General features: G+C 35.8%; 1 long non-coding RNA gene across 1 annotated transcript; it reads right to left on the bottom strand.

Moving 5' to 3' along the window:
* Window positions 1–5,946: 5,946 nt before the first annotated feature.
* Window positions 5,947–7,797, bottom strand: LOC110465810. Its single transcript, XR_002464657.1, has 2 exons — window positions 7,656–7,797; window positions 5,947–6,497 (listed from the first exon to the last, which is right to left on the bottom strand). It is a non-coding gene; the product is annotated as an uncharacterized LOC110465810 (long non-coding RNA).
* Window positions 7,798–12,409: the final 4,612 nt, after the last annotated feature.

Here is a 12,409-nt window from a genome sequence, read left to right on the forward strand (position 1 = left end):
GTTATGCATTTTTGTATATGTCGAAATAGGTGTTTGTATAATGTATTTGCACCTTGTGACAAGTCTGAGAGTATATAGGGTCTGGTCCTGCACCACCACCATACAAGGACTGGAACCTGGGACCTCCAAACTCTAGATGAGCACTTTTAACCAATTGCCCTTTATTTGAAAATATGAGCAAATATATTTGAGGTTTTAATGAGCATTCAAGTGGTAGCAATGTGTTATTAAATGTATTAGTCTATTTATCATTGCCGGTTCAAAAGAATAATAAAGCGCTTATAACTGATGAACTTATCATTGTTATACTAGTAAATATTTTCATAATAGTATTTTCATTTTCAAAGCACTTTGTTAAGATATTTGGAGAACTTAAAAAAAAAAAACAAGAAAAACATGTCCTTAATGCAAGATACATGTAGGAACTGATTTATTAGAAGTCTTAAAATCGGCCCACTGTCAATTAGTGGTTATTGAGTACATGTCCTTAGAGTCAACATCTTTCTGCAGGCTTGAATTAATTTCTCATATGATTGTAGCAAAACTTCTTGTATATTTGACCTTCACGGGCCAATAAGTTGTTATGGCTGGCTATGGATTCTCAATTATCGTTGACGATTGATTGTGTCAAAATGTATTACATTAACCAGTTGTTGTCTGTAGATTACCGTGTCATAGATGTTGATGGATTGCTTCCTAGTGTATTACATTAACCAACTATTGACAATGAATAACTTCGTAATAGTTAACTATGGATTGCTTTATGATGTATTACATTAACCAACTATTGACAATGAATAACTTCGTAATAGTTAACTATGGATTGCTTTATGATGTATTACATCAACCAACTATTGAAAATGAATAACTTCGTAATAGTTAACTATGGATTGCTTTATGATGTATTACATTAACCAATTGAGACTATGGTCTACTTCATAATAGTTTACCATCAATTGCTGCACAAAGTATTGCATTAATCTGTGGTTGTGTATGGGTTACTTGTAGTAATTGACTATGGATTTCTTCATAATGTATTACTTAATTAACCAGCTGTTAACGATGGATTACTTTGTAAAAGTTGGCCATGGATTACTTTGTTATACATGTGTATTACAGTAACCAGGGGTTGACTATAGATTACTTTGTAATAGTTGACTAGAATACTTTGTAATACTTGACTCTAGAATACTATGTGATAGTAGAATACTTTGTAATACTTGACTCTAGAATACTATGTAATGTATTACATTACAAAGTTGACTATGGATTACTTTAAAAAATAACTGGATTGCTTCCTTATTATTATATTAACCTCTGGTTATGTATGGACTACTTTGTAACAGTTTACTATGATTGCTTCATGATTTATATCCTTAACAAGAGCTTGACAATGGATTGCTTGTAGTAGTTGACTCGATTACTTCATAATAGTTAACTGTGTATTGGTTGATAATGTATTCCGTTACCAAGCGCTTGCCTATGGATCAATTACTTTGTAATAATTGAATATGGATTGCTTCATAATTTACTACATTAACTTGTGGTTGAGTATGGATTACTCTGTAGTTGTAATGAATTGCTATATAATGTACTACATTACCTTGCGGTTGAGTATGGATTACTCTGTAGTTGTAATGGATTGCTTCATAATTTACTACTTTAACTTGTGGTTGAGTATGGATTACTCTGTAGTTGTAATGGATTGCTTCATAATGTACTACATTAACTTGTGATTGAGTATGGATTACTCGGTAGTAGTAATGGACTGTTTCATTATGTACTACATTAACTTGTGGTTGAGTATGGATTACTCTGTAGTAATAATGGATTTCTTCATTATGTACTACATTAATTTGTGGTTTTGTATGGATTACTCTGTAGTAATAATGGATTACTTCATTATGAACTACATGAACTTGTGGTTGAGTATGGATTACTCTGTAGAAGTAATGGACTGTTTCATAATGTACTACATTAACTTGTGGTTTTGTATGGATTACTCGGTAGTAGTAATGGATTGTTTCATAATGTACTACATTAACTTGTTGTTAAGCATGGATTACTCTGTAGTAGTAATGGACTGTTTCATTATGTACTACATTAACTTGTGGTTGAGTATGGATTGCTCTGTAGTAGTAATGGATTGCTTCATAATGTACTGCATTAACTTGTGGTTAAGCATGGATTACTCTGTAGTAGTAATGGACTGTTTCATTATGTACTACATTAACTTGTGGTTGAGTATGGATTACTCTGTAGTAGTAATGGACTGTTTCATAATGTACTACATTAACTTGTGGTTTTGTATGGATTACTCGGTAGTAGTAATGGATTGTTTCATAATGTACTACATTAACTTGTTGTTAAGCATGGATTACTCTGTAGTAGTAATGGATTGCTTCATAATGTACTGCATTAACTTGTGGTTAAGCATGGATTACTCTGTAGTAGTAATGGACTGTTTCATAATGTACTACATGAACTTGTGGTTTTGTATGGATTACTCTGTAGTAGTAATGGATTGCTTCATAATGTACTACATTAACTTGTGGTTTTGTATTGATTACTCGGTAGTAGTAATGGATTGCTATATAATGTACTACATTACCTTGTGGTTGAGTATGGATTACTCTGTAGTAATAATGGATTACTTCATTATGTACTACATTTAATTGTGGTTGAGTATGGATTACTCTGTAGTAGTAATGGATTGCTTCATAATGTACTACATTAAATTGTGGTTTTGTATTGATTACTCGGTAGTAGTAATAGATTGCTATATAATGTACTACATTTCCTTGTGGTTGAGTATGGATTACTCTGTAGTAATAATGGATTACTTCATTATGTACTACATTAAATTGTGGTTGAGTATGGATTACTCGGTAGTAGTAATGGATTGCTTCATAATTTACGACATTAACTTGCAGTTGAGTATGGATTACTCTGTAGTTGTAATGGATTGTTTCATAATGTACTACATTACCTTGCAGTTGAGTATGGAATACTCGGTAGTAGTAATGCCTTGCTTCATAATATACTACACTTACTTGTGGTTGAGTATGGATTACTCTGTAGTAGTAATGGATTGCTTCATAATGTACTACATTAACTTGTGGTTGAGTATGGATTACTCTGTAGTAATAATGGATTACTTCATTATGTACTACATTAACCTGTGGTTGAGTATGGAATACTCTGTAGTAGTAATGGATTGCTTCATAACGTACTACATTAACTTGCGGTTGAGTATGGATTACTCGGTAATAGTAATGGATTGCTTCATAATGTTATGTGTTTACCAGAGGTTGACTATTGATTATTTCATAAAAGTTGACGAGAAGTTATTACATTAACCAGTGGTTGATAATGGATTAACGTAAATTTGCGGGTATAGTGTCATTCGGGTATAGTGCACAGGGACGTTTTCGGGGTCAGATTTGAAAGAAGAAAAAATGGAAAAAAATGAAAAACTATTGTACTTGTAATGGTTGACTATTAGAATACTTCATGATAGAATAACATTAACAAACTATTGACTGTTGGTTACTTTGTAATAATTGACACTGGATTGCTTCATAATGTATTATTTTATCCTGCAGTTTATAATGGATTACTTGTAATAATTGACTATGGGAATACATCATTATATATAACATTACCCAGCGGTTGTCCTTAATTGTTCGATATACATTTACCACTACATGTACCTTGACTGTGGATTGCGTTATATTATACATTAGTGGAGCCTTGTACATTGACTGTGGATAGCGTTATATTATACATTAGTGGAGCCTTGTACCTTGACTGTGGATTGCGTTATATTATACATTAGTTAAGCCTTGTACCTTGACTGTGGATAGCGTTATATTATACATTAGTGGAGCCTTGTACCTTGACTGTGGATAGCGTTATATTATACATAAGTGGAGCCTTGTACCTTGACTGTTGATGGCGTTATATTATACATTAGTGGAGCCTTGTACATTGACTGTGGATAGCGTTATATTATACATAAGTGGAGCCTTGTACCTTGACTGTTGATGGCGTTATATTATACATTAGTGGAGCCTTGTACATTGACTGTGGATAGCGTTATATTATACATAAGTGGAGCCTTGTACCTTGACTGTTGATGGCGTTATATTATACATTAGTGGAGCCTTGTACATTGACTGTGGATAGCGTTATATTATACATAAGTGGAGCCTTGTACCTTGACTGTTGATGGCGTTATATTATACATTAGTGGAGCCTTGTACATTGACTGTGGATAGCGTTATATTATACATAAGTGGAGCCTTGTACCTTGACTGTTGATGGCGTTATATTATACATTAGTGGAGCCTTGTACATTGACTGTGGATAGCGTTATATTATACATAAGTGGAGCCTTGTACCTTGACTGTTGATGGCGTTATATTATACATTAGTGGAGCCTTGTACATTGACTGTGGATAGCGTTATATTATACATAAGTGGAGCCTTGTACCTTGACTGTTGATGGCGTTATATTATACATTAGTGGAGCCTTGTACATTGACTGTGGATAGCGTTATATTATACATAAGTGGAGCCTTGTACCTTGACTGTTGATGGCGTTATATTATACATTAGTGGAGCCTTGTACATTGACTGTGGATAGCGTTATATTATACATAAGTGGAGCCTTGTACCTTGACTGTTGATGGCGTTATATTATACATTAGTGGAGCCTTGTACATTGACTGTGGATAGCGTTATATTATACATAAGTGGAGCCTTGTACCTTGACTGTTGATGGCGTTATATTATACATTAGTGGAGCCTTGTACATTGACTGTGGATAGCGTTATATTATACATAAGTGGAGCCTTGTACCTTGACTGTTGATGGCGTTATATTATACATTAGTGGAGCCTTGTACATTGACTGTGGATAGCGTTATATTATACATAAGTGGAGCCTTGTACCTTGACTGTTGATGGCGTTATATTATACATTAGTGGAGCCTTGTACATTGACTGTGGATAGCGTTATATTATACATAAGTGGAGCCTTGTACCTTGACTGTTGATGGCGTTATATTATACATTAGTGGAGCCTTGTACATTGACTGTGGATAGCGTTATATTATACATAAGTGGAGCCTTGTACCTTGACTGTTGATGGCGTTATATTATACATTAGTGGAGCCTTGTACATTGACTGTGGATAGCGTTATATTATACATAAGTGGAGCCTTGTACCTTGACTGTTGATGGCGTTATATTATACATTAGTGGAGCCTTGTACATTGACTGTGGATAGCGTTATATTATACATAAGTGGAGCCTTGTACCTTGACTGTTGATGGCGTTATATTATACATTAGTGGAGCCTTGTACATTGACTGTGGATAGCGTTATATTATACATTAGTGGAGCCTTGTACCTTGACTGTTGATGGCGTTATATTATACATTTGTGGAGCCTTGTACATTGACTGTGGATAGCGTTATATTATACATTAGTGGAGCCTTGTACATTATGTCATGCTACTTTAAACATGCACGCGGTGTTCTCTGGTTTGTCCCGTGGTACTCTGCATTATTTAGACGTCTTATCATCTTTCTCTGTTTGGAGTAGATATTGTACTGTACTAAAATGACTTTTGCTTAGAATACCAGGTATTTTGTGTTAACTGCCATTATAATGTAACAAACAATTCAGACACGCTCCAAAAAATATTTATGTAAATTTAGTATTGAGATAACAAGGCAACATAAATCGATTAAACAACCAAAAGAATTATTTCCATAATAACATTTCAGTAATAATAATATATTTATTTTTCAACGATGCATTTGTAGATAATACTTTGAGTACTTAGATATAGCTAGTAATTAAACTTTAAAGCAAAATCATTTAAATTATATGTATTTACTTTTGGGGACGACTGAATGGCTTGTACATGTATGTTATCATTTCAGCGTCAGTATTCGGACGACCAAATTTGTTTTGAATGAACGATTTTCTTGACACGATTTAGGCACTAACTTTTCTTGATCCATTTCACATTGATCGGAATACAAATAGTTCTTTTTTTTAACCGACGTATAAAGGATCATATGTATTGTTTAACTATCCTTTCACGGTTGGCTTCAGAGGAAATGTGTATTTATCTTCTATAAATTAATATACTTCGTTCTGTGATAGTGGCTGCTGGCTGCATGACTGTTCTTAGCCTATTATTGGCTTGGTGCTTGGTTCTATTCCCCAGTTGCAGTGAGTTAGGCAGGAAGACATGTGGTCATGGCAGCGAGTATCGCAGACAGACGAATGGCTGTGGTGTCCCGGAGCAGGAGAGGCTGTGGGTCCGTGAGCAGCACAGTCGTTGAGGCAAGGGGTTAAAATGATATCTTCACAATGACAGTAGCACTGCTTGGAATGGTAGTGGTCACTGCATGCCTGTGTGTAGATAACTAAACACACCAATAGAAAGGCTCCAAACAATCCCTTATACATCTCTGATATCTGTGGAAGACAAATAATAACCATGCAACGTGTAGTGGTTATGCGCTCTGAGGGGATAACAAACAGGATATCTTGAAATTGATTCTTTTATCCCGGAAACCGAAAGAGCACAATTTGTAAAATATTTATTTCTTAAGCTTTAATAAGTAGGACTATGAATGATTTAAAAAGTACGCCACAGGAATGAAAATATAGCATGATCAACAATCTCAAAATTAAGTAGTTTGTTTCTCCCATGGTCCGAAACACAGTCAGTGGCATTGTAACAAAGATAATCTACATTGTATTAATATAGGAATATGCCAAACTCGAAAACTCTTCAGACCGCCAAGGAAAAGCTGCACACAAAGTGGGGAAGACTACTACGTTTAAAAGTAATTAGATCGCATTTTAATGTAAAAGCCATAATCGAAAGCCATGTGTATGTATGCGTCATCCTTTATAACAAATACTGTCAACGTACTCGCAGTTATGTACATAGACGATATTTGTCAATTAAAGTAGCACATTTGATAGTCGCTATTGCTATAGCACTTTCAGTAAACACTTTAAGCTCTAGATGTTTAGAGTAACTAAATAATACTACATGCACACAAACGTCAATAAAACTTATTCGAATCACAATTGAATCATTTTCAAGATAATATGAGAGACAATAGTACGTAAAGTTCAACAACTCTGTAAGTAATTATTGGATAAACCTATAGTTGTGCATGCCCAACAACAGTGTATATTGATAAAACCAAACAGCTTCAAAAAAGTTATATTGGGAAAATTGTATAAGGTGTCCGACCAAACTCGTTATGCTTAATTAGGACAAAATAACAGTTATTCTTTAGATCATTACTCGATCACCATATTTGAAAAACGACAACTACATATGGCACAGTTAACCCTTTCATCTTCCGAAGAAATAGGATAGGAAGTGATGGAACAGGGACACGTGCAAAAAGTTAACGGAATGACGGACAACGCCATCCCATAATAGTAATTCAAATCCTATCGAAACAAGCATATACACGGGCAAAGTTTCCACTGTGTGGATTGCAAAATAACTTTCACAATCGAGTTGTTTAACTTTTTAATCTAAATTGCGTCACCTCAGTGCTATTCTCCCTTTGTCCCATTATTTAGATTGTAGAAAAAAATCATACTTACCAGTAAGTTATTAGTTAACAATCCTGGTTGTACAAGGTTCAATGTCGCTATGTATGTGAATTTATATTCAGTCGTCCGTACAGCAGATGTTCGTTTTCACTGAACCCTTGGTGATCTTTCTATGTATTATGTCACAAAACCTGATTGGAATGTTAGATACGAAGCAGAGAACCGTTCCTTATGCGTGCGCAGAAAATGTTGAATGACCCTTTGGTGAACAATCTTATCTTTGAAGGTCAGTGATGAGCGAGGTAGTGTTATGTTGCCAACGTTTCGGGGAAGGGTCAAGACGATAACAAATCTAATACTCTCTTTCCTAAACACATTCTAATTCCATGAAAGTATATGTGTAGAACAATTAGTTGACCCTATAGTCGATAAACGTATGCTCACCGGCTCTATCACTCACAAATTTCTTTAGTGGACAAGGCGACAAAACGTTTCAGCTAACCTGAGACCATGTTGGTTATCTGAGTTTTCCCAATAAGTCAAAGAAATAAAACACGGACACTTGGTAAATGCAATGTCAGGAACAAGTAAAAGATTTTGTCCAACAAAACGCTTACTTTCTGTCGAAACTGTCTCCGCATTTCGACAACATGGAATTGGTAAATATTATTCAGCTCAGATTTGTTTACCATTGACTGGTGGGATATGTGAAAAAGGTGGAAAACGACTCGTCCAAACGGACGATGTGGTTTTGTTTAGTATTTGTCCTATTAACGTGCTATGGTCGTTTAAGGACGGCCTCCCCTGTGTGTGTATGTTTTCGGAGGCTGCGATTGGTTCGGTATATACTAGATATGCTACCTCACCGAAACATACTGCCGAAGACACCCAGCAGGACACCCCACCCGGTCACAATATACTGACAACCAGTCGTCCCACTCCTAACTTGCTGAGTGTTAAGCAGGAGTAGAAAACTACTATTATTACAGATTCTGGTATGTCTCGGCCAGTGGACAGAACCGAAAGCCTCCTCACAGGGGCGAACGCTCAGCTAAAGGTCAAAAGTGAGGCATTGTCAAGGGAGACATTATGAAGAAGAAAGTTGTTAAGAAAGAAGAGAAAAGACAAGATCCCAAATTTAGTCGCCTCATACGATCATGCAACAGGTACAATTCTTACGCCCTACCTGCAGGGTATCCAAACGGACGAGAGAGGACATTTTTGATAGTAAATATTTATTTTTAAATCGGCGTGGCGGAAATTTAGAAGTGGAATATGTCTCAATCAGAGGTCAATGTGGACATTGGTTCATCGGTTCATTGTAGTTTACACCGTTGTAAGCGTCAGGTCGCTTCTTAAGGTGCTTCTGAATGTAAACCACTCCACTTCCGGTTGCGTTTAGAGTCATTTTGAGTAGACATTTATTACTCGATACTAGAGAAATGTATGTACATGTGCAATAGGTGGTAACATAGTTGCATCATAGTTTCTTTTGAAATAGGGATATTCAGTTATAACAAGGACTAACAGATCTGTATAAATCACAAGTATTAGGGAAAATGGTTATTATACTATTTACTAAATACATACTCATTGTGAATGATTTCAGACCTGTCAATGAACTTTACTTGAAAGTATAGATAATAAAAGGTTTCATGGGTTTAAAAATGCTATATTTGAATTGGCATTAGGAAAGCCTATACGTATTTCCCCAGCTGATTAGTAGAAGCTTGGTTCAAGCTTGTTGGGGTGATTGTCCCAGTGTTTGTTTAAGCTGGTCTTAAACGAAAACAGGGATGGGGCAATTACTACTACATCAGAGAGACCATTCCAGTTATTTACAACGATTTAAGCTGATTACTTCTACACCTTAGTTTTCCTATTTTCTGTTTTTCTCCTCTGGTTGCTCTTGTTACATTAACCTTTAGAAAGTCTTCTTTGATGTTATCTATCCCATTTATTAAGTTGAAAGCTTGCACCACGTCTGACCTAAGTCTCATGTACTTCATAGTGGGTAGCCCAAGAGTCTTGCGTCTTTCAGGATAGGAAAGGTCTTTGATACCAGGGACTAGTTTAGTGGCTCTCCTTTGGACATTTTCAATGGATGTTTTATCCTTTTTTTGTGAGTTCTCCATTCCCTTTAAACAGTTGAGTTATTTCCTCGTTTGTCTGTGGTGCGGACATATTTCCAAATGAGTTTTTGTTCAGGTTTTTTTTTGTTCAGCTAGTAATTCGTCATGGTTATATGTATTGTTACGAATTCACCTTGTTGCTAAATTCCTTGCTTATGGTAGGGTTTGAAGTTTGAAGCAGTTATCTCATTTTGATCTTAACTGCTTCAAGAGTCTTCCTGTCGAGAATATGGTGGTCTTTTCCTTTTCCCGTTCGTCCTTTACTCAATGGTACATTTTGTTTAACAACTTAAGATGTTATTTCAGTAAAGAATTCCCAGGAATCGGTTAGATCCATAATGTTCATGACACCCCACTTTACTTTTGATAGCTCCTCCCTAATTGCTGTGTAGTCAGCTTTAAAATAGTTGAGTTTTGGTTTGCGCCAACTTTGCCTTCAGTGTAACATATAGATTTAAAAACTAACGATAGATGCTCACAAAGCCCAATACTACTTTTATATGCCAGGTTATCAGTCATATTCTCTTCATTTGTAAATATGAGATCTAGAACTGTTGGAACGTTTCTCTCCACGAGTCTTGTTGGATACAGCTCATGTTGATATAAAACAAAACGTCGGCTACTTCTAGGAATTTCGTAGATACATGTTGTTCATTAGCATCAGCATCCAGTTGACTTCCTTGAAGTTGAAATTTCCTAATATGAGAAATTTCTCTCTTTATTGTTGAGCTGATTGTATCTTTCTAGATGTAATTTCTGGCCCAAAGATCGAATATTGTGTTTTTAGGAAGAATCTCTGTTATTGCAATAATATCAGGTTTTGTTTCTTCAACAATATGTTTGAGTTCTTCCATCCTCCGTGTTAATACTTTAAAATCGACATCCTCCGGATTAGACTAGTTTTGCACAAGACTGGGTTCATCCCTGGATTGTTGCGAGACTTGCAGTCAAACGATTACAGTTTCATCGGGTTCAAGCATTGATTCCTGGCTGGAGGGTGCTCTTCTTATAGCCGTCACCTGACTATTTATGACCATATTGGAAATTGGGCTCATATCCCCAATAGTACGATCATCCACCCCTCCGGGTTGATATTTGTCTCACTGTGTGCATCAATGATGGTTTCGACTTCCATGGTATCTACTCCCTGCCCAATTGCCCATTTGTCTGGTTTAAACATGTTTTTTTTCCTAATCTGAATATATAAGGTTGAAATGTTTATGCTAATGGTTAACGTTCTCGTATAAGAACTGAATTGAATTGGTCAGACATGTTTTACATACTTCCACACGGGATGTCCAATGCTATTACCGAGGTTATAATCCATTCGTCCAAACAGAACTATAGTCTTTTAAATAATAATCGCCCATTGTGCTCCGATTAAAGACTCCCAGGCAGAACCATCCTCGATATCCACGGGGTTATGCTCACTTACGCTCTCTTCACCCCTGGGATATGTATATGTCATAGCAAAATTGAAGTCATGAAAACAGCTGTTGGATTGGTCTCAGTTAAAAAAAAAAAAAAAATCGCTAGGTTGATACATGTCATTTGAAGATTACAAAGGGGCGACACCCGACATCAAAGTAATTCAATTTTCACCGTTACGCGACCGCGAGATTCTTTTGATGTACATCAAAGGATCGAACTAGTCTTCTTGTCTCATCAACAAGGTGGCGCACACTGAGCCTTCAATTTTGCTATGACATAATATAATTAAGCGTATAACCCATGGATATCGAGGATGAGGCAGACCACTCCCTTTATACAATCCACTTGATTACGGGGGATTCTTAATACCAATTTAAAGTTAAAATCATTCTTTATACTCAATTTGCCCAAGGAAAGTATACATACAAAAACGGTGAAAAAATCTCCTATGCATCAGGAAGTAGTCTTTTAAAGACGTATCCTGCCTTGGGGAATGCCTCCGAGCTTCCGAGGATGAAATCTGCATACTTTTTTGTTTGCACCAATAAATTGATAATTTCCCCAAAATGTCCAGGACTTGTATTTATATCTAAAACTTAGCTACGGCACAGACAATTGACACTGCACAATATGACATTACAATTTTATTTGATTAGATTTGTTTGTTTTTCTGTTTTAAAAAATGACACTCATAAAATTTTAAAGTAATTTCGTCCACAATATTTTCCGAGAAACAAAATTACTAAATAAAAGGTAGGCGCCCTCATGTTCAGTATTGTTTCTCGACAAAGAATTTTATGTTGATCGGCATTTTTGTGACTTGGGATCGAAGTAACTTTCTGTACCAAAACGAATCCAATTTCTTTATTATAATTTGCATTTTCACAAACACACCTCCGCCTTGGAAAGGGTCAGGGATTGAACCTCTTTGTGTTGAAGTAGGGAACTTGTCTACTGTGATACCGGTCATACTAGCTAAGGATAATAGGCGGGAATGATTTCAAGATGTCTCCCGTAATGTTTCCCTATAATCTGTCAGAACACAAAGATATCACGCATTAAGCAGGAAAATAACACTTCAACAAATGTAAATATTAAGGAAGTGGTGGGACTCTTTGCTTTAGTCCATATTTCCACATTATTACTGCAGTATCATAAATGGGATATACGATAAAGATGCAAATAGTATTATTAAGCCATGGAGCAGTGTCACCACCAGGAATAGCTCAATACGGACACCGG

Source organism: Mizuhopecten yessoensis, unplaced genomic scaffold (genome assembly GCF_002113885.1).
Source record: "Mizuhopecten yessoensis strain PY_sf001 unplaced genomic scaffold, ASM211388v2 scaffold11101, whole genome shotgun sequence".
Classification (NCBI taxonomy): Eukaryota; Metazoa; Mollusca; class Bivalvia; order Pectinida; family Pectinidae; genus Mizuhopecten; species Mizuhopecten yessoensis.